We start from the raw sequence: 24,415 nt of genomic DNA on the forward strand, positions 1-24,415 counted from the left end.
GTGGTCTGCTTTTGAATTCAAACGTTTTCTTTAAGAATGTAATATACGTTAATTCTTCATGTAAAGAACAATTATGATTCCTTTTTATTTAAAAGGCAGCCACCAGAAGGTAATTCACACAGTACAGAACTTGTCCAATCTTCAGAAAACACAGGAAGATGCACTGTAAATTAGTGAGACTTGTGCCTTAGAATTGCCACGGATGACACACCATTCAGTAGGGAAGATGCTTTCTCACCCATCTGCTTTATGCCAGCTTTGAGCCTTGAAATCCTTGCCCGGTGAAATGGGGAAAGGAGGAGGTTATCACTGGTTATGCCTGTTCTACCACACCTACTAAGGTGAACAGTTGCTTGATATCTAATGGCCGATGGCATCTCTAGAGATTTGGGAAGCCTTTGAAGTCTGTTTCTTTTCACTAGCAAGTTTTGTTGATACCTTTGAATCCTGTGGCATAAATCCACACCAGTTGTAACTGAAGTTGTTTGCTGTTAAAACTGAAGCTCTGTTCTGGGTTTGCCTGCCAGAATCTGCACAGGCATTTTGCATTTAAGTGTGGCTGTAATAGTTTAGTTAAGTAACAGCTTGAGGCAGAAAATAAGCACATGGCTACTGCATTCAAACAGCAGGTTGGGGGCATGGATGTAGGCGTTGTTGTGTGCCTGTGTCCACAGATGGGCTCCTGGGTGGCCTGAGGCCCCCGTCCTTATGTCATTCTAACTGTGCTGTTGAGATCTGGTGTGTACCATCACTCCCACCTACCCAGGTGGAAAGAAATGTGGTGCCTAGATAGCGGAGCCTAACAGTGTCTCCAGTTTTGTCTTGACAGCTAGGGGATGAGGAAGGAGTGCTGCGAAGCACGCTTGCGTCTGCCCTGCAGGCTGCAGGAGGAGCAGCTCCGGCTTCCACCTCAGGACTAAGTCCGGTGTGACACAGTGAAACAGGGAGAGTTGGAATCAAGAAAGTAAAATTGAAGGTAACTGTAGTCATTGAAATTGCATTGTGGCGGTCTATTCCTGTGAATAAACTCTTTGGATTTTCTTAGCTACTGTGCCTCTGCAGCTCCCTCTGTCAGTGCAAACAGGAATGTCGAGGCTCTCAGGATAAGGCCAAACTTGCAAAATGTAGAATTTTATTTTATTTTTTTTTTAATGCTTAAAGCCAGAAAAATAATTTTAAATTCCTGACAATCTGTACCGTTAACACTAGATGGCAGTGAGTGATAACATTTTTGATTACGTAAATTTGGCCTAAATACATAGTTTTAAGTGAAGAGGAACAGCAGTATGGTTACAGTAGAAGCAATAGTCAGCATTTATAGTTTTAAAGTTTAAGCCTTTCAAGCCTCTTTAAACAGAACTCTGAGACATTTATATACAGCAGCCTCGCAAGACAGGAGTTTAATCTTTTCTGAGCTTTTAACTTACAATTTGTGAAATGTTTAGTTGGGTTTGGGTTTTTTTTTCCTGAGACTTTGCTTCTTTCGTTCATTTAGCAGCTGTCATTATGGTGGAAAGTAGGGGTAACCATATTCACCCTCTCCACATACACGTCCACATTGCATAGTTTGGCTGCGTGGAGGACCATTCAATGGTGGGTGTTAAGAAACTTAGATTGCTAAGTGGTTTTGGTTTATTTTATTTTCTGTGACTTAGCTGTAGCAGGTTCACAGCCTGTTAAGAATCTTAGCAACAGCTCTTCCACAAATCAGAGCGGCTAGACAGCTTGGACATCCGATGTGGATCTAAATCCAATATTGGCACATTATTAGGAAGCCGATGCATGTCATGGCATAGAGAAGTGATTTTGGTAATGGAAATGCTTCTGACAAACTCCATGGTGTGTCATAATACCGTTTATAAAGGTAAACACATCCCTACAAATTAACTAAATTATTCACACTTCTGTAATGTAAAAGCCGTTACTAAAGTTGATCTGTAATATTTTCAGCTCTCTGGATTTAAGGAAAAATTACCAAATATACATTATTTAGTGGATAGTTTGCACAAAAACGGGTAGTTTAATAGATATTAGGATGCTATGATACATTGTTTTAGGTAGTTGCTCCTGGGTTTGGTGTGCATTCTCAGGCTACCATGGCCATGGGGATACACTAGCAGAGAAATGGTCGTTTCCATGGTGGTGGTGACAGTAGGACTATACAAACCAAGGGTGAGAGAGAAGTTTATGGTGGTTGGGGTATGGAGAGTGACTGCAGAGCAGGACTCTCTTGGTCCTACGCAAAACCAAAATTGGCCAGTTCCTGGAAGTAAACACATAAATTCAAAAAAAAAAAAAAAAAAGGTGTTTCCTGCAGTTGAACGGGAAGGTGCAGGTTTAGAGCCTGGCTTTTAAGCTTCATGAAGGAGCAGTTCTCGGCAGATACAGAAATAACAGTGGATAGAAAACAGTTAAACCACCTGTATGCTAATTAATATGCAAAAAAACCCCAGCTGTGGTCAAGAGGTTTTTTATATGGAAAGACAGGTAGAAAGTATTTTATATTAGCTAATATCACAGCACTGAATTAGTTATTTAACTTTCTGTGGAAAACTGTGGACTGATTATTTAATTGTCATGTGTTAGAAAGATACAATAGAGTCTAAGTACAAAGAGTATGGAGCTTAAGAAACTTAATACAAGTGGTATCAATTGGAATACAAATCACAGTTATGTTTGAAAAGAATTGTGTAGCCTGGAGTGAAGATTCTGGACCATTTCAGAAAGCTCTAGAAACAATCCTGTTAGATATGTCCATATGTGTTAACTGAAGGTGTCATCATGCAAATTTTTAAATTCACACATAGAAATTAACATGGATAAATTCAACTGAAATGGATTCTGTGGCTGTGAATATGGTGTCTGCATGCTGTGATGGGTGTGTATAACTGTACCCAAACTTCCTCGCCCACTTCCCTGTAATCTGCAGAGAAATACCACCCTGCGTTCAGGGTACGGACGGTTCAGTAGGTGTGTGTGGGCATCATTTCTCCCTCAGGATTGTGTATCGAGTATTTCTGATAGTGAGGGTAACTATTCCAGATCATCTCCTGCTGCTCAGCAGCACTGGCAATGTTTTCTCCTCAAAGCGAGCAGCAGTGTGGGTCAGGCAACGCCACCGTCTCCTTCCACCAAAACCAGGACGTCCCCAAGAGTTCTTGCTGGGAAGATTGATTGTGCCTCGGCTTTGAGATGCACAGGACGGTCGCAATTTGGGACCAGAAATGCCATTACTGTATGATTTGGCAGCCTGAAACAAGTTGGTGATGCTTTGCCAAAACCAAACACCCAGAGGCCTGGCTTTCTAGTGAACGCATTGGACTCTTGCTGAGAAGGGCTGAGTAGCAAAATACTTTGCCCGAATGAATTAAAATCAGCTAGAGCAATAAAATGCATCCTTATGAGAAAACCTCAAGTGACTGAATTTGAAGTGGATTAGAGTGAGGCTGTTTTAGGGCTGGAAGACCCAGTAGGTAGGAAATAACTTGCTTCCAGCTGTCTAGTATGCGTATTTGTGTCCTTTATATGATCGTATGCTGCTGGACCAAAGACAGAGCCACTCTATCAGTGAGCCTCCACCGCTTTTTGACTCCTGTTTTGTCTCCAAAGAAATAGCCTTGCATTCTCCTTACTCTGTTGTAGAATACCATTTTCTTACCTGCAACAGACTGAAGACGTGGCTTTGTAAAAAGTTTCACACCAAAATGTCATCCCTTCAGATCTCGCGACAGTACCTGCGATGTGACAGTCTGGATTATAGAGGATGGGTAGGGAAGACACCCCCCTTCCCCCCCCCCCCCTAGAAGGATTTAAAAACCTTGGGGGCTACATGTGTTGAGGAATAAGAGAAATCTGTATGAACAAAGTGGTGGTCCTACTAACTGTGTAGGGTTTTGGTTTGTAAGATGAAATGCCCATAAGCAGGTGAATGCCCTTTTACTCCACCCTGTCTGTCAGTGCAAGGGATTGCTTGGGCTGCAACATAGCACGCATCGGTTGTAAGATATCTTTACGTTGACTGTCTGATAGAGGTGGTAGAGAAATTAGGCCCACGTTATCAATGATGAATGGAGAAAGCGTGGGAGCGTAGCAAACCTCGCCCTGGAGTTACAGACAGCAGGAGAGTTTTGTGAGCGTTCCCTTTGAAATGATTGAGAAACTGTAAAGGATGGTGCAGGATATGAGAAAATCTCTGATGCCAAAAGTAAGGTTGCTGCTTAAAGGCAGCGTTTTCTGAGCAGTACAAAGATGCTGTGAATCAGCACTGGCACGTGAAGCTCTATGTGGTCTGCGCGTGGGGCACTCTAGCGTCTCTGAACCTGTTCAGTAAAGATGTTGGCATCTGTATAGAAATGCAGCAAGACAATGTCACAATAATCATGACAGAAGGCACCTCAGATGCTTGAACAAATAGATCAGGCAGGGCGAAATCTCAGCGACGGTAAAACTTAGATGGGAAGTAATGAAAGTGATGAGGTTGTATTGTTTCCTCATTAGGAATCACAATTCAGGAAGCAAAGTTTGAAGCTACTGTCCTGGTTTGAGCAACACAGGACTAATTTATCTTCTAATATTTGGGAAGACTGCACTTTTAGAAGACTCCAGGGTCTGAATTAGTGAAAATATTTACTTTGTAGTCAGCTATGGTGTGTGGGTTTCAAGGTCGCAGTGTTTTTGAGCTCGCCGGGTGCAGGTATGAGGAGTGAGACCTGAGCCCTCAACCCAAGCTGGCCAACAGCATTATTTCATACCATGAACATCCCAATCAATATAAGTTAGAAAGTTTGCTGCAAAGTTGACTTTGCAGTCATGCAGAAGTATGACTCCTCGGCTCTATGCCACTGCTGGAGCACAGCATCCAGGGCGTTACAGGTAGAATCCATGCACACTGTTCCTTCTGTGAACGTAGATAACGAGAAGATAAATTCTGTGTTTACATGATCATGACAGATCTTGCTGGAAGTGTGATAAAGAGGAACCAAAGAAGAAGTATTTCTTCAAGTCGAAACCATCATTGTTATCCTTCAGCACAGGCTCATTTCTCACAGTTACTGAGATGCATGGGATGGGTATCACTTAGACAAGAAAAAGATAAAATGCGAGAATGCTATTCCTTCATCCTGCTATTTGCCCAAAGCTGTTTTTGTTGCCATCACGGTCAGCTTTTACCAAAAAGAGAGAAGTAATAAACTGCATCCATTGCTCTCCAGCACGGGACCTTGTGATACAGTTGCTAATTTTTTATATGAAATTTAACTTTTAGTCTCGAAAGAGAAATGTACTGAGGTTTGTCTGTGGCCTTGAGAGTCTGCAAAAGCGTTTTATGTCCTGTGAGGCCTCACTTTGTTTATTGTCAAGTTAAGGACTATGCTAGTGGTTTTGTCTGGTGTCTGGCCAGGCGGTAGCTTTGTTTGGCTTTGCCCACGGGACATCAGCATTTCTAGAATGCTCTTGGACAAAATGAATACCCAAAAAGCAATATCCCTCAGAGTGATACTGCTCTATTCAGCAGAGGCAACATCTTGCCTTGATGGAGTTGCTTAAGGGTTGGATCCTTGCTGCAACACTGCACAAGCACCTGGCTTTTAAGAAGTTGCCTCTCTGCTTCATGTAGCTGGAAAGCAAACTAGCTCGTTGTCTGGAGGAAACAGAGACAACTCCTTTGAGCTAAACAAAAATGTAGGTTACTGTATGCGTGCATTTATATCTGACTGTAATAATCCACCACACACTTATAATGAAATAGTCTTTATTTGTACCCACATATATACATATTACATATAATATGCATTCTATTTAGTATATGTATCGTATATACAATATATGGTTACAAATACTATATATAGAAAATAGATGGCAGGTATTTCATACTCGTGAGAGCGCCAATTGGTACACGTGGTCATGGTGTGCCCCCTGTCCCCAGGCAGAGGCAGTCAGCAGGCGCAGGGACGCCTCTCCCCTGAGCTGTGTGGGACAGGCTGGAGCCTCTCAAAGGGCCCACCTGGGAGAGATGCCTCCTCTCGTAGGATTTTAGCCGGGTTGTTGTCAATACGCAGCAGAAGAAAAGGCGACAGCTCAAATCTCAGCCAGCTCTAGTAAGTTCATAGGATGCTCTGAGCATGCTTACCTCATCCAGTTTTGAGAAGACCTGGGATTAGCGTTTCCAATCCGTATCTGGTCTAAGTTTGGGCACTGACTGTTTCTCCCTTAAGAAAGCTGGCTGATAGTCCTGTAAAATGTGTGCTGCTTTGTGAACAGGTTTCACACAGGAAGGAAAAGCTAGGGAGTTCTGCAGTACTTCAGCCTTTAACTTCAACCCAACAAACTTTGATAATTAATAGAGTTGGACTGATTTAATTTCATTACAGTTTGGTCCCTTGCTAGTTACAGTAAGACTTTCTAAGCATTTAAAAAAAACTCAGTTATTTCATGTTTCTTCCTTAATACATAAAACTAGCCAAAAGACTTCACTACTCTCTTCATTCCTTCATCTGACTCAAATAAATGATATTTTGCTTTGAAAAGGTCTCTGTTATTCTGTAACATAAGCAAATAAGTACTGGCGGCGTGTGTAAAAATACAGGCTACAATTACATCAGATGAAACAGAGACAGATGATCCCCCATCAGAAGCCCACACCTTCAGCCTCCTGCCCACCAGCCAGGCAGGGTCCTGGGGAAGGGCTGAGGGTGATCCAAAAGTCAGGCTGCTACGACCAAGGAAAAACACTGGAGAAGTCAAAGAAAGTGTTTCCCACAAAAACTTGTTACAGGAAGGTAAGGCAGAAATACACGTTGCTAAACACTATAAAAGTGTCTTAGAAAGTGAAGGTGACTGCTGGAATACACCTCCGCTGCCATCAAGCCACAGCATCAGCTATGGCCTGAAGTTAGGAAGCCTCCTGTGACCTCGTGGTGCCCTCTGTCTATTCCTCCCTTATGCCAAAACCGATTGTCACTGTCCCATCTGCCTTTGTAGCTGCTGAAGTGGATCTATGATGTCTTTTCTGCCTGAGATCAGTTGTGTGATGGATGTCACCACAGGGAGAGGTCGGGCAGAGGGTGGCACAGAGGGCACCCACCCCTCACTACCCTCTCCTGGCCAGACCATAGCTGAGGCTTCCCCTGAGGCGCACAACTGGTTTTCTCCAGAGAGCACGAGCAAGTGAACGTTCACTGTTAAAATAACTGTTTTCCTAACTGTATAATCTATAGACATGAACAAAGAAGTTAAGGAAGATCAGTGTGGAGTAGCGAGTGCAAGATGAGGAGAAGGAGGTGCAAATATAAAGAATATCTGATCCAACCTGGGGGCTGTAAGCAATTCCGGCAGAACTTAAAAGGAGAAGAGACAACGTGGAAGGTGCTATAGAGGAGGTAGCTTAGAGGGCACTTGTGGTGTTTGGGTTTGGGACAGCAAAGTTTTCAGTGCTGTAAAGCTTCTTAAGTTTGACTGGTGAAAGAAAAGTCAAGAGGTGCTGGTGGAATTTAGGATGGAGCCAATAGTCCCCAGCAAGGACTGTGAGTCACCGGAGTTTTGTTTGTTTTCCAGCAGTCATAAAAGCATCGTCCACTTATCTGAATAAATACAACAATGCACAAATTATTCCTGAGGAACTCATAAAACATGTATTAATGACTCTAGAGATAAACAATAGAATCCCAGCTCCAACAAGCATTTTTTCTGATGTAAAAGTCTGCTTTTTAATGCCTACAATCCTACTTTACAAAAGTCTTTAAATAAAGACCAAGTGATTGGTAAAGAGCTTACTTCTGAATTATGAAATCAAGTACCAATACATTTCTAAGCCAGGGGATTTCTTTCCTGTTAGGCTTTAGAAATAGTTAAAACGTCTAGCTAGGGGGAAATAAGACGGTCTGAAGAAAATAAAAATAAACATCACTTAAGCTTGGATATTTGGTTTATTTTATAGTGTATCTAAATAGGGTCATGAAAGGCAAAATGCTTCAGTGAGACCAAAGCTAAATGAAAGTAGGGTTGGTCATTCTTAGATTCAGCACCCAAAATCCTTTTGTATCATCCCAGCTCCTGGTCTGCCCTGATGTATACACTTAAACACTGCTGCGTTAGATGACAGCAGATAAAAAGGAGGACTGAATACCCCTGCTTATTTTGGCCCCAGTGATTGATTTCCATGAGATCTCACTTCCTCTCAGGTGATCGTTCCTTCAGGAATCTCACCTGCAGGTGGTAATTCTTGCCCGGTCGTACTGAATGCCGCACCGCTGCGATGGGTCAGAGCCCAGGCAACCTGCTCCAAGCCCTCTCCCGTGTTCCAGGTCCAGCTGTTCCCCTGCACCCCCACAAAGTGGGATATATTGCTACTCTCCTGTTTTACTCAAATGGAACCAGATAGCCTTAGGGTAGTTTATTTCAGATACTCCATTTCTGGGTTATTTAGGGGTGTTTTTTTGCAGTGAGCCTTCCCTGCTTCCCTGCCCCATTCACCCTTCACATCACCTAGGAGTTTAGAAAATGTTTGAAGTGCCTAGTGACTGCAGGTGACAATACTGGTCCTTGCCTGGGGACACAGGCAGGTGGTTGCACCCTAGTTCAGGTACGGCATTCCCAGCCTTGTAAAACTTTGGGAATGCCTGAAAGATTCATGCAAGCCTTCCAGCAAATTATGCCAGTTTTCAGAGCATGTGTGGAATGTGTGAAGACATCCCAAGGAGAACCACCAGCAACATTTTGCCCCGTGTTACACAATCCCCCACCGAGCACTTTCTTGGGTGAAGGAGCAGCAAACCTGTACTTCTCTCAAAGCGTGAGTAGAGTATATGGTCCACATGAATAGAGTATATAGTCCCTCGGTGTTCAACATACAGAAAGTTTCTCTTTACCGCCAGGACCTCTGTCTTAGCACAGCACTTGTTTCTCGGTTTCTATGAGCAAGATCATTTTCCCAGGGAAGCAAGATAAAGGGATCCTGGTTGTGGCAGCATTACTGTTGCCATTAGTGACATCCGTCTTATGTTAATGCCCTGCTATCCATAACTTAAGTTGTGTGGGCTCCTTCTGGGGGCAGCTGGGAGATTTGCCCGGTTTTTGTGGGCATGGCAGAAGCTATTCCCAGGGCTGAATACCTGTGGTGGCACCTGGGCATTGCTGCTCTCCCTGGGCGCTTCCCCGATGTCCGGCAGCAGCGAGAAGGTCATTCGGCATGAACAGCGCTGGCAGAAAACACGGGGCTGTGAAGGACAACCGGTGCTGCAGAGGGGACCCCCCACTTCCCCGGCTCTGCTTGTGGGGTGCGCTGGCAGAGCAGCAGCCAGGAAAACAAACCAACAGGTGGTGCAGCATGAGTTATATATTCCACAATAAAAATAGCCTCCAAAAGCAGTGTTGGCCCAAGTGTTTGCCCTGATCTGCTGGGAAACTTCTAACCTGCCGCTGAAACTGAAGTTTTACCAACTGTTTGGCTTTTGCTGGTTCAGTGGCCTGTGCTCTTCCTGCAATATACTCTTGGGATGTTTATAAGGAGAAGAGTATGAATTACTGTGGTATTGTTATCAAAATAAGAAGATTTTTCAATATCACCTTCTACACCAGAACCAGCAAAGCAAAGCAAAGCAGTGGCTGGCAAGAAACGTGTAGCAGGTGGCACAAGTACCGTAACATGTGTGGTCTTTCCCAAATCAAAGCCATATGATGTTTTCTGAGAGGCTTTCAGAGTCGCAGAGCCGAGTGGATGCCCTTTCTGTAAAGTTGCCTGTTGGCACTTGGCAGCATTTATAGCACATCTCACAGCCACGGGAGCGGAGGGGCGGTGTGGCTGCCCTCAAACCTGCCAGTGACTCTTCATCCCCCCCCTCATACTTTGCCCTTAGGCTAATTAATAACTGCATTATAACCACCATGACAGCAAGTCCCACAGATCACTGAAAGCAAAGGAAAGATCCATTTTTACTTCAGAGAGTTTGAAGTCAGCTTCCAGCTGTGGCTTATGTAGGCAGCAACACGAAGATGATTCAGGCATAGTCAATACGATGGGTAGACTAAAGGAAAGCAAGTCCCCATCAAGAAGGAAGGACAGAAAACAGTACCCTGTTCTTCATAACACCTAAATTAAGTCAGCTGTCAGTAAAAAGTATCGCCTTAATTTCTTTCTCTGCTATTTTGACCCCGGCCAAGGCTCCAGGCTGCTAAAAGGTCCCCGGTCCCTGCACGGAGCAGTGACACCCAACAGAGATACTCCTCGCTGTGCTCGCAGGGAGCTACTGATGTTAATATTCACCCACAGAAGGTTAAAGCAGACTCCAGGGAAGACAATTTTTTTACAAAAGTAAACAAAATCTTTTTGTTTACTATTTTTCTCCTTTTCCCATTAAAGAAAAGAGAAAAGTTTGCTCTCTTTATATAAGGATTTCACCAAATACAATAAAAGGCAGCCCTACTACCACCCATGTAAGACAATCCCACTGATCCTGGGATGCTCTTCTCCCCATCTCGATATTCAGTAGAAACGTAAATTGAATATTTGCTAGAGAATACAGTGGGAATAGACTCTTACTTCCTAGTGCAAAAAATAAAAATCTGAGTTTCAATTAATCAGGGTACATATATCGTATGCTTAATTACATCAAGTATAAGCTTAGCAGCCTAAAAGAGGCTTTTAGATAGCAATCACCATTCTTCTGGGTTTTTTTTCTTAAAAAAAAAATCATGCTTAAAAAAAGTACAGCTTTCCATTTCTATAGCAGCCAGGAAGCTGAGAGTGCTTTGTAGACACTACTTCATGGCATCTTCATGAGGCCACAGCTTTTAACCGCTCGATACAAGCAAGGAAACACCAACACTTGCTCACTGGATTGTTTTAAAATATTTTTGTACAGAAATAGATTTTTTACCAGAAAACACCAATTTGTCAAAATATAAATCACTGACAAGAAAATCAGCATTACAAAAAAATTGATAAATTTTGAAAGCATCCTTTTTTTTTTAATTTTTTGAAGTCAGAAGGGGTTAACTGTTAGGTTTTTTTAAATTTTAGTTTTTTGTCAAAAAAAGAGAAGTACTGAAAAATATATCATAATGATCAAAATGACATATTAGAATTAAATATACCATGGGGTTACTTTTAAAGTTCTTAACCATCAGCTTCATGGTTTTTATTTTGGACTGAGATTTTTAATTTGTTGGCTTGATCTGGCCTGTGAAATATATTTTTAAAACCCATGACATGTCATAGGGAGGGACATTGTGCCAACCCAGCTCTAGCTGTAGGCTTGTCGGGATGCTCCCAAGTTGTCCATCAGCATGGGTGACCGAGTCTCAGACACCTGGAGCTGAAAACCCCAACGTCACCATTCAGATCTGCGGGGCAGCGCTGCGCTCGCCTCTCTGGCCGGCCTGGGGAAGGTGGAGTTGCTCCGTTTGTACTCTCCTGCTCAAACAAATGAGTGAAGATCTGAAGATAGGGCACGAACCCAGCTCTCCAGACCTCCAGCTTAAGCCTTTGCTCCTCCAGCCAATGTTTTAGCATGATTGTATCAGAGAAAGCAGAGAGAGAAAACTCTGTTTTGTTCTTCCTGCCAGCTCTCAGTTAACCTCTGAGCCCTTTGGATTAGCAATTTAGTGAAGATGTGTGTCTTGTACATTGTTTGCTGACTTCCAAGTCGCTCTGTAATGCTCCTTTCTGGGAAAGCGAGCAGTGAGGACTGACTTTAGGGGAATCACAGTTTGATGGATGTGGGAGGTTTTCGTGTTTGGAAAGAAGTGTTCCAATTTTCTTCTGATTACTTTTTTGTACACATGCCCAGAGATGTGGCTATGGGCCCACTTAGAGCTAATTAATAAGTACATTCAAGGCTTTGGATGTTTTTAAGGCAAACTTAACCCACTCACTCATCCACTGCAGAGGCTGTAGCGCCGAGAGGTTCACTGGTTGCACACCGTTTTGTAGCAAAGGCAACACAGAGGAGATGGAGATTTCCCTCTTTGTTACCGGCTCCAAGCCCTGACCCTGACATTAATGTGAGATTCAGAGCAGAGTGCCAGCATTAGCAAGTCCGCTGCCAGGAGCCCATCGGTGGGTGTCTCTGCCTCGCCTGCCTTCATCCCTTCCCTCCGGGGCTTCTCCAGCCGCCCCCTGAGCCATGCTCACTGGTAGCAGGACGTCGGCCCCGTTCTCCCCTCTCCCCCTGCCCTGCAGGCACCCATCCCGAGGTGTGACACCCTGCCCTCTCCTGCCTTCATCAGAGAGCCCAGGGAGCTATTAAAACGCCGTTATAAATCATAGTGATTAGCCAAGTGACTCATCTTACAGCACTGAGAAGGAATCTCCGATCTCCCGACTGCTCAGTGTCTCGCTCAGAGCGCGCTGGGGTGTCCATGAGCCTTTACAGTATCCTTATCTTGCATTTCCAACAGCAAAACCCGACCTGTGTTTTACTCGTGCTGTTTATATATCTAATCAAAGTGGGTCAGGAAACGTGGAAGACAGCACCAGGGCTGCCTGAGAAACATAATATTTGTCAGAGAGCATTAACTCAGCCTCTCTCTTTCAGGGAATGATAGATGAAGTGTGCCTGAAACTCTGTTTAGATTATGTGAAGTAATGCACTGGTGGTTACATTCATCCTAGGCAAATCATTTTCACTCACTTGAGCTGCCTTACAAAATTTTCCAATAACACTTTAGGCAGCCTAAACCAAAATGAAGTCTTCACGGGTCGCTCGCATAGGAGTTCCTCTCAGAGCCCGCTTGCACACCGATAGACAGGTTCAGAGGGCTCTGTACCTAAAATAGAGGTGGGCCCCAGGCCAAAGCCTGGATCAGCATCTGTTCTAAAATTTGGGAGGTACCAGGGCTGGTGCCCATGTCCACTGTGCAATATTTAAGCTGGTTTGAGCAACAGAGAAGCCTGACATCGAAGAAACCACTGCAGCCCTCTATGAAATGGAAGGGTCACCTTTGTGGAGGCTCTGAGAAGCTTCTGTGTCTCCATGGTCACCCAGGCAAGGGCAGCTGCCCACTCTCTGACAGGGGCAGCAGAGGAGGGCAACTCTGCTCCTGCCAGGAGCTGCTCCCTCACCCAGCTGGCATCATCCCCGGGCAGTGGCCAGCGTGGAGGACATCTCCTGGGCCCCTCAATTCAGGGACCACAAGGGCTGTGGGCCTGCCATTTCCCCAGCTCCGTGAGCTCTTGGAAAAGAGGAATAAGCCAACGTGCTGAGCCTTTTCAACCCCAGGTGCTCACAGCTCAGTAACAGGACAGGGAACCCGCACCAGACCATGCACCAGCAAAACGGGCTCTGGACTGACTCCAGCCTGCCTCGAGACCCGTTCCTGCTCCTCCACGAAGCCTAAGTGAAAGGGTTGCTCTAACGGAGAAGACTTCGACTTTAGCATATCTCTACTGAAGCCCAGGGAATCTTACTAGAGATAATTATGGCTTGCTCAATTTAATAATTACACAGGGATACATTTCGTCCGCACTCAGTGCCAATTCTCAGCTGAAGTGAACGTATTTGCTTAAGTTTAATATTTTTTAGGGAGGAATGCTATAATTTTCCAGGGAGGAATGCAATTAAATGAAGCCTAACAATGTTTCTGCTAGCCAGCATATTTTTTAAGGGTTTTGTCTTTATCTTTTTTTAAAAGGAGCCTTTGTTGACATCAGCTCCTGCTTTCGCACGTGGTGTGGCCGAGCAATTAGGAGTTCTGGGGATTAAGTAAAAAGTCCCGTTTAAAACTTTTCAGAAAATACTTTGAACAAGAGGGGGAAACCACTTAAGTCAGCTGCTTCTGTGCATGTCTTTTTGTGCTATGAAATATGACTTCAAAGAAAACCCTTCTGTTTCCATTTCAAGGTCTTTTTGTAAAGCAAGGAAGATAGGCAACCGGCACTGGAATGCTGCCGCTGGGAGATTTATTGGAAGTCTTGAAGGGCTCAGTAGACTGGGAAGGTAATTTTTGTATCCTACTGCACTCAAGACTGATTTAATTTTGTGTCAGTTCTGGAACTGCAACCAGAATATGAGCTGCGAGTTTATAAATTGCTCCTCCGAGTGCCTGACCTTGCAGGGGAGGGGAAACGAGAAGGAGTTAGAAGATAAAGAGATCTTGCACAGCTGATCAGATGCATTTCACTGGGTTAGTGGACCTCTCGTTTGTTCCTCGTTTCACCCTCAAATGCTCCCACTTTGACAGGATGCCAATCTCCTCTCCAGCCTTCATGCTGCAAGGGTGTCACCGTCCATCAGGATACATCTGAAACTTGGATCAGACTTTTATGAAAGGAGGACACAGCTACTGCGATAACCTATAGGTATAACAATTATTATTAGGATTTAAAAAAAAAAAATAAATGATACCATAATGCATATAAATCTTGAACTGAAGTGGAAGTTCAAAGAAAACATTTACATGCAGCGAATTTCATTCAAATAGCAGGAAAAATATATTAATCGGTTGATTAGATTTGCGAATATTCTCTGAAAGGGAATGCCAGAAGTCCCATCATATGAGTCGCTTACAAATAGATTAACAAAGTAATTGGGGATGCATTTCAAAAAGCAGTTTTATTTTGGCAAAAAATTAAAGAGAAAAATGAGCTAATAGTACTGTAGGATTATTCATTGTTCAGTTTCACCTCAAAAATCTATGATTCAAATCCTGAAATGTGTGTAATCTATGAAGTCCCATTAGAATCTAAGCTTCGTTTCCAAAGAAAATTTGATTAGAATTAATTGCACTTTCTTGACGTTAAATCATTGCTCTACACAAGATATGAAGTATAGGGTCACCGCCTTTAAAAATCATTTCAACTACTTGAGATGAATATAAACGTTACACTGTAGTTGCAACAAGTTTCCATTTTTCTACAATCCATCTCCTCTGCAACAAGCGCAGAGCAATTTAAATAACACCACGCATATCAAAATAACATTGTCTAATTGTGGAGGCGATTGCCACCACCACGCAGCAGATCCTCCACGTGCTGGACGTATAATACAGGATAGGGACCGTCAGATGGCAGCCCCTGAGCTGTGGCGGACTAACAGGTCACATGCTGCTGAATCCTATCCTGCCTTCCATCTTATATTTTTGCTAGAAGAACACTAAATTATACTACAAATATTGCCTGAATATCAACTTACCGTGTAAGCACTCACTGCTGCACCAGGAGCGCTATGCAATCAGTAGTGGAACGCCAAGTGATCCATGAACTCTGCCGGTGAGATAGAAAAACTGAAATCCCCCTGTTACATATCAAATCAACAAAGCCTTACTGTATTATATACAGTTCATTAATAAATGTCATGTGTGATTAGCACTGGTGGAGCTGTTAGGGGAAATCCATTTTCTACCTTTATATTTGCTGCACTGTCCACTTCAGCGATCACTTCGCAGTTTTATCTTTTGAAGGAGTTATCTCAAGGCCGGGTGGGAGCGGCACCATGTATTACCTCCTGGTTCCCCCTTATCTTTTCCATTCACCACAGTGAGCCAGAGGCATGGATGGACTGGCACAGTTTTCCAGGGAGAAATGTCTCCAGCATTGACATATTTCACTGAAATGGGAAATTACCCTAGAGAAGCTACAGAAAATAGAATAAACTCAATGTATTACACATCGTTATAGAATCAACAGACACTGAACATTTGTGACTATAGAAACATGCCAGTCTGCCACCCTCTCTTTCCTCTTTCCGTTCTCTGTTTTGTTTGATTTTCATCGTTGCTTACTATTCCCTCACCTTTGGGGTTTTTGGGTGCGGGGAGAGAGTCATTCTTTGTGACTGATCTATTCCAGCAGTACCGCAACAGTCTGTTCTTGTCCAGAGCATTGTGAAATGCTCTTAGTGTGCAAATCCCATGCGAGATAGCCTATCAGATATCATCTTGGAATCCTTTGAATTTGTTTACTCTATTCCCACTGGCACTGGGGAGTCCACATATCATGACACATACTGTAAAAAATCTCTGCAACAGTGGTTGGTTGACTTCAGCTGTAACTAGCAGTGGAAGTCTCAAATGGAAATTACACGTTGTTTTACCGCAAATGGGGCTGGGTGCCATGCTTGCTCTCATTACTGCTACAATCATACTCTCTGCACTTGGCTGTGGTGACGTTTTCTATTTCATATTCAGCAGACTACAGAAGACAGCAGAAATCAAGTGACCAGCATTTATTCCCCTATAAATGGGAGACTGATTTTTCAAGTGCTTAGTAAGACTAATTGAACCCCTAATTGAAAAAAAAAAAAAAAAGAAAAAAGCAAATAATGCCAGCAAGAAACCATAAGGAAAGTTTTCATTATGTGCGTGTCTGTGTTTGCTAAACATCCATATCCTAACTAGGAACTTCAAAGATAGAGGCTACTGAAAACTGTGGAAGAACTAGTCTAAAGAAGATGACACGAAGACTAAAGCAGTATTGTTACAGTTGAATTATCAACACCATTTAGCTTGGCTGGAGACAAGTTTCCTTCCTGATACACAAGCTAAACAGGGCTGGTCACCGCTCCATAGAGGACTAAGACCGAGTCCCATCTGGAATCCAGGCTTCTGTTTTCGTGACAAGTATTTAATTCCAGGTGCTGATTTGGTAGGTGTCTTCTCATTTGAGATGATTGAGTTGTCAGGCTCGAGAAAATGTAATTCCAGAAGGAACATCAGAGAAGGAAACAAGCCATCACCCAGTGCACATTTAGTACTTCCCCTCATAGTCCATCCCGTTTTGCACCATCCAAAAGGGATCAAGAGGTGAAAAGCAGCTCTGAAAGTCCGTGTCTGTCCAGGCAGAGGGGACACATCTGCTAGGGCACTTCTGAAGACAGTTGTAAGTCACCTTCGGAGGACACCATGGGGCTGGACTGGGAGCACACATGATTATGGTGGGATGGAGCTATGTCTCCAGGGCTTCAGGTGATGATAGTGCTCACTGAGAAACCCCCAAAACCCACAGCCTTGTGCCTTTGCAAGAAAGCTGAGGGGCAGAGGGGGAATACAAATACTCGCTGTCAAGTTCATCCTCCTGCCTGACAGGGTTTATCAAGAGACGAGAAAATCACCAACTGGTTTTTGAAGTTGTTGCATTGCAACAGCTGCTTTAAGGGCCTTTCTGTTGACATTGGGTGTTGAGATATGTCCTTTTGGCCAGATTATTAATGATATGCCCTAAATGAAAGTGTCAGGCATAAGTTTAGCTTGGAAAAATTTTGTCTTTGCTAGGTGTGCCGAACCCTGAAGTACAGCAGGAAAGTCTCTGCAGTCAGCAGCCAAATACCATCTCCAGGTTGTCTCTGCGGTGGTTGTTGGTGCATTACACTAACGACTCCTTTCTGCCTGTCCATACACAAACTTATTCCACTGTCTACCTATAGTGTCTGCAACCGGCGCATTGTCACAGTAGTAGCTGCTGCATACCCAGCTCTGAACATACGTGTCACTAGTGAGTAAGTCTATCACATCTGTAATAATAGTGGGACTATCCACATGAAAACTAAAAATACAAGAGTTTTGGACGTGTCCATTTGAACCGGTGTTGTGTGTCTGCATTATAGAGCTGCTATTTTCATTTTTGTTACTCTGGAATACCTTCCATGCTTGGAGACACAGTAGCTGAGATGATATTTCTAACAACTTTACTGTTGTTGTCTTAACGGCTGAATTAATGCTTCCATTAATATTTAGACTTGTGGTGCTCTAGAGAACATGCTGAGCTAACATGTTTTTGTATGTAGCAAGATTAAAAATCATGGTGCTTAAACTGAAGTATAGTTTGATGTTAACTAAGCATCATCTCCTATCATATGTTTTTGGCTGAATGGAAGCTCAGTAAACAGAAGACCGTTAGTAGAAATGGCTGTGACTGACATTGGCTGGCACTGATTCCACTCACCTTACATATGTGGTCTTTATTTTCAGATACGTTTGCAGGAGATGTATGCCTCTTAGGCTATTGTGTGTTTATGATCGGTAGCTGCATTGAGGACTGAAAGCTCACTGAGGCTTATGTGGAGACAAACATACTAAAATAAAAACACTTTGGGGGCCTACAGACTGCAAGGTCTTTTTCGTATTTATTCTTTACCTTTCCCAGTGTGATTCACGTGTTGTGTCTCCTGCATGAGCAATTTGCAATGTGGAGTTCTGCACACAAAGATAAAGAAACCCGTCTCATAGCATTTTATGGAAGAACCACCCAACTTCTCCTGTTATCACAGGTTTCCCAATTCATCACATACTTAGCATTTCCCTTCTGCCCCCCAATCTAATTTCTCAGGTGTAACCTGTTCTACAATAAAACTTTGTTCTGCCAAAAAAATCAACCGTGCTATTAAGTCCTTGAAAAATCTTTCACTTGGCTCTGTGGTATTAGTATTTCAGTATTCACATATACATCTTTCTTCCCAAAATGAGCAAAAATGCTACGTGACATGCTGGTCGTTTTTCCCTCTTGGCAGTGCTGCTTGTTACAAGGAACTTTCCCAAGTCGTTCTGATAAGTATTAAGTATTTTTGTTAAAATGAATCATGTCAGCTACCTAAAGCACAAAAAAGGCAAACTTAAATAAATATTTTGGGTGAAGGAGGGGAAACATTCTGAAAATCTTCTGTGTGTTTTCCTGGGATCTGATCTTTTATAATTTGTCTGTGAGCAATCTGGAAGACTTCTTAGCTGTTCCTAAGTAGATCCTATTTTCCTTTACTACTGCTGTTTATTCAAAACTATAAAGGATCCTTGGCTATTTTGCTATACTATTATTCAGTCAGAGGATGAAAAGTCCGTGGAATGCCAAGGGATTATTATAACAGTATAATTAGCTTGCAGACAGCTCTCTTCTCAACAGCTTTCAAAAGCTCTTCTATCCATCTCAGTTACCCAAGTAATTAATTAAACACAGCTGCAGACTAGAACAACTGTTGCAAGAGAAAAAAAAAAAAGTGTTTTGCCATTTGCTTTTCCTGCTCACTTCTAGCCAGTAGAAGACGAGGAAGTCACGTAGGAGTGGTTACGACAGCTAAGGACCGTCTGCTTTCGCCCTGAAATCCCATTGAGTTCAGTAGGAGAGAGGGGCAAAATCATCTGTGAAGCACAGCACTTGCTGAAGCCAATTCATGCCCACAGCAGGGGTGAATCTTTTAAAACCGTTGCTAGTCTCATGTGACTATGTCCTGGAAACGACCTAAGGAGGAAAAGCCCTGAGGATCCTTGCCAAAACTCCTGTGTCATGTCTTTTTTACACAGTGTTAGAAATAAAGTACATAAGTGGGAAAAATGGAATAACTGAAGCAGTCTGAGTTTGGAAGGGAACTGGCAGAAAACTGGAGCAGGTGACCTTAATACTTTCAAATGTTCCTGGAAGCAAACGGTGCTAAAAAAAAAATAATACTGGAAATGGTGCCGTCTTCTCAACTGCTAGATGTGGCAGGCCTGAAGGTGCGGGGGACTTAAAATAAATTCCTCTGGGAGAATTAAAGGGAAATCAAACTGCGCAGCGCCATCCTTCAAAACGTTCAAGGATATCATGATCCAAGGAAGGCAGTGACTTGGGAAAGGTATATTTTCTGTCCAAGAAACCAGCTCTCAGGCCAGACGATTGAACGTTACATGGCAGAGTTATACAATAAAGGTATCGTTAAATGTGAACAGTTAAGGCACAGACAAGCTAAGCAATACTGGGCAGCCATGTTATTTTTTCCTTTTAATGTCCTTCACCAGCCAAACATAGCAAAGACCATAAAGAGAAAGTAACCGTACCGCTGACCATAGCCAGTATTACTTGGGGCCTTAAGAGCATGAAATAGCTATGGACGTAAAGACCAGAAGAGTGAATCATATGCGTCTTTGTTGTCTTTTCACATATCAGCTGCTTTCCCGGCAGAAAATGTAGAGAAGCACAAGAAGCCAGGGTTAGTTTTTTTCAAAGGGTGTCTGGGGATGCACATGTGCAGCCTTCCCTGTTTTGCACTTACAAATGGCCTGCGACAGCACAAAATATTTTATGACCTGTATGATTGCTTTTCCACAAAATGCCAACACTGTCAAGGAGTAAGGAAGCCCTGTACCCAGGGTTTGGGTTTTGTTGGTTTTGGGTTTTTTTTGTTGCTTTTTTTTTTTTTCAATGTGTTCAATGGCAGCAATTCTAGTTTAAAATGAAAAAGGGATTTGTCCTAGAAGGGGAAACCATTTATCCTTACAAGGCACAGGTTGTGCAATGTGTGGAATGTCATCGCCCATGTCCCGTCCAGCTTTCTTCACCCTCTACGTGATGATGGAGGTTCTGCCTGCTTGCCCTGAATGAGTCAGGGACCATAATGAGGTTTCCAGAGTCATGGCTGGAGCCTATGGCTCTTTCCAGACACTTCTAAAGATATTTTAAGGGCACTCTAGACACATATACTTGTCACAAGCTCCTGTGCAGACTTGAGGCTGAAAGATACAATTTTAAGGGTCAATATTTGAAAGTAGATGTATAGACTGTAAACAAGTGCTGGAAAGGCCTTTGCAATTTTTTTTTTGTGTACATGAGATGATACGTATTGAAGTCTTGTCCCTTGTCTCCTAACTGGCAAACAGGAGTATGAGAAAGCATAATGTTGTTCACTGGTGAACTAAAGATACTGTAAATGAGATGTTTGGGAAGTAATGCTTGAAACAAAGTGTAGGACCCGGGCTGCCCGGATATTGCATATATTATTTGTTACTAACGGTACTGAGATGCATTGTCTTACAGGAGAGGTGTGGAAAACACAGAATTAACCAATAAAGAAGAGGATAAAAAGGCAAAACCAGGCCAAAAAAAGCAAGTGACAGCCCTTAGCAAGATTCTTCAGGAAAGGAGGCATTCTTCAACGTTCTTCAAATAACGTACTCTCAATAGGTAGCTGGTATTCAAATTAAGCAGTTCTGGATTTTGCTTGGTATTGCAGGGGCAGCAGGAGGGAAGAGTGCCAGCTGCAGCAAACCATCACCTCACACCTTTCCTGAGGTCTTGCAGTGGTGTAGCCAGTGGGAGCACAATGCTCTGCTCTTTCCAGCCCTTCAGATGCTAGAAGCTCTGGCAAAAGTGGGGATAGAGCAGTTTCCACATTCTTCAGGGCATGTATCCTGCATTTTTTCAGAGCTTTCTTTAGTCAATGTTGATGGTTTATGCTATTCTTCCTTGCCCTAAGTTAAAAAGCAGGCTATATCTGATCTTCAGTAATTTCTACTGTTACAATGTCATTTGTGGGCTCTCCATAGATTTTAATGTGCACAGTGACTTCCTTACAGGATGTGGTAACAGAGTCCCAGCTATCTTCTTACAGTTTTTTTCTGCAGGCTATTAATAAAGTCAATATCCTGCAGGCTTAGGATAGTAACTCCACTTCTCCTTGTTCAGCATCCCTCACGTTCGTCCTTCATTTGTATTTAACTGCATCATTTTTTAAATCAAGGACCCTATTAATTTTGGTTCTTTTCTCAAAGTCTGTAAGTTTGATCAGTAGCCAGTTTCCACAGTTTATTTTCCAGCATCTCATGCACACTGCTTCGCTGACAATGTCTCTGCCAGATACTCTTACTGCACCTTTGAGGTGCACAAGTAACTTGCTGACCATGGCCTTCATTACGATTCTCACCACGTGGCAGAGAAAGCTGGATTCCCACTGCAGGATGACTTGCCTTGGTCTCCTACCTCCATGTTTTGTCTCAGGTCAGGCTGGGTCTGCTCTGGAGGAGGACCGGAGCGAGCATGCACTGCCTGTCATCTCTTCCTGCTTAAGTCTCTTTGCTGCCGGACAGAGAGCAAGTAGAAGGCAAATTGTCTGCACGCCACGCATTTACAGCTACAATGGGTGATAAGGACGTCACTGCCAGTGTTTTTCCAGTTCCTACCGCAGAAATCAGGTAATTAGATTGGTTTAGGAGTTCAAAGAGAATTTCCATATATAATTTTAAACGACGCTTGTTTCTCTTTGTCCTATCTTAGCTTCTCTACCTTCTTTTTCCTTTATTTTCCTGAGTTTCTTGGTCTGTGGTCAGGAGATGGATTCTTTTGTGGCCCATTCAATAACTGAGACTCACTAAGATGTTGTTCTTGATTGTTGCTGACTCAAGTACTGTGGGAGTTTGGGTGGGATTTGGGTTTCTTTGTACAGTTGAATACTCCAGCTGATCTGAGATATTGTAGGTTATATTCCACCAGGCCCCTCTGCTGATCTGGAGTTTCATTAAAAGGCTTCTCAGAACAACAGTAGGCTATGAACATGTAAATGCAATGAAATCCTTTCTAATATATTGTAGGTTTAAGCAAATTTGATTGGCGTTTAAGTTTTTATATTAAATTGTGGCTTTAGGAAGATGTGCTATGGCAAAAACTCTAATTTCTTACTGAAATGCTTCTCTGAAAGGCTTTAAAGAGAGAAACTGCAAGGACTGAAATCCAAATATTTACTTGGTGAATGGATATGCCAGCATCAGTGCAAGGTCCGGTTGGTGCTGATGTAACTCCGTTTCCCAGGGCAAACCTTCAGAGATCTCACTGATACTGCAGCATACTGACAGTGGGCACGTTCTGGATCTCAGCTGCCTGCTGATGCTGGCGGCTGGAACAAGGGTTACAGCAGGTTTTCTGAGCTGAAGGGTGTCTCAGATCATCCGCCTTGCCCATGCGGGTTACAAAACCACTCTAGCTGCTAACAGCTCTCAACTTGGGTTGAACCAAAAGTTCAAGGAAAGGCCTGGTACCAGCACTGCAGGGTGACTGGTTTCACTTCATGCACGTTCAGAAAGCAGAATGTAATGAAATCTAAAATATAATCCTTGAATTAGCTGCAGGAGCTTCAGCTCAAATACGCCTCTATTCAACTTTATTTGACTTCCTTCAAATACCTTAAAAATAAAAAAAATAAAAAAAGAAAACCAAGTATAAATCTATCACAACTGTTAGCTCTGTACTTACTGTTTGTGCTACTTTCTACCTGCAGTTAAGCTGAGGAAAGAAAATCTTGGGGTGGATCCTCATTGTCTTAGTCACCCCATTCCCAATGAAGCTCTGTGAGGATTGCCCCCTTTCTACTACGCACCTACTTAGTTGCAAGTGTTTCTTAGATTTTGACTTTTGCACTCTACCAGGCTGTGGAGGGGCATATTAAAAATAGGGAAAGCATGGTCTTGTTAGAAAGTTTTGATCTAAATTTGTCAGCCCAGGCTGCATGCTCTTAAAAACGCCCCTAACAAGTTTTTTCTGTATCAGCATATTTAAGATTTTATTTTCTCTGCAGGAGGATCTTGAGCTCTCAACAAGTTGCATTAACTACGATATAAACACCTGTTGGCACACAGACCCTGGCACAAAAACTTTTTATGTTAACAAGATAAGATAGAAAAAAAGTAGGGAAGAAAGGAAAAAAAGAAGATGTACTATTCAAAAATATAAAAATGTGGAAGAGGAGCACAGGGAGATCAGAGGCCTGTGCAAAATCACCCAGGAAGTGTGTCAGAAGCAGAAATTAAATCCAGGTCTTCCCCATTCAGATCCAGAAGCGTGTGGGCAGGCTGACTACCATAGCATATACCACAGAATATAAGATTTTATTGGGATGACCTCTGCCAACACTGAATGTTGCGTATGTCCCAGATAACGCTTTCTGGGAGGTGTGCTCACTTAAAAGTAAAATTTTGCATCCTTTCTCCATGTTTTCTAGAAGAAATCAATTAAACAGGCTATATTTCAATCGCGAGCTTGCTGCTGTTCACGAAACAGCTAAGGCTGTCCTCTCGTAGTTTATGATGTCAACAGGCCCCTTGATTGAAATACAGCCTTGAAATCCACCTCTTTCTTCCAGACTCCAGTATATATTATTCTTGTAGTTTTTAAAGACAGCTGTGTGAATTAATGAACTGATCTGAGAATCGAGGTTGGCCAAAAGCGCCATTTAAAAGTCATGTAGATGACCTCATAAAAACTGCAAAGAATGCTTACAGCTTGCTTGTAAAACAAATCTATTCCTTAATAACTCAAAATGCCTACATAATTCAGTACACATTTTAACCCAAGTGATTGCTTCATAAGAGAAGATGAAAATTTCCCATGAAAAAGACATTTAACCGGTACAGGCAACTATAAACTTTAATTGATATTTCACAGTATGTACAAGTTTGCTCTCCAGGGAGTGTAGAATATCATTTTTGCACCTGCACTCTAACTGCAGTCTTATAGTATTTCAGCCATTAAACATTTTTCATTAAAGCACTTCATATAGAATTAGTATGATCTGATTTTAACAAAAGCATTCTATATATAGGTTTTTCACACCATATTAATGCAGAACTGTTAGAACTGGAGAAGCAGTATTGCGCAGGCAAACCCCACGTTTCAATCCACAGGCAGTGATAGGGGTGGTCTGTACTCTGAGCACCATATTTGTAAAACATATTTATGGTAATGTACTTGACT

This window comes from Charadrius vociferus, unplaced genomic scaffold (assembly GCF_000708025.1).
Source record: "Charadrius vociferus isolate BGI_N301 unplaced genomic scaffold, ASM70802v2 scaffold15, whole genome shotgun sequence".
NCBI lineage: Eukaryota > Metazoa > Chordata > Aves > Charadriiformes > Charadriidae > Charadrius > Charadrius vociferus.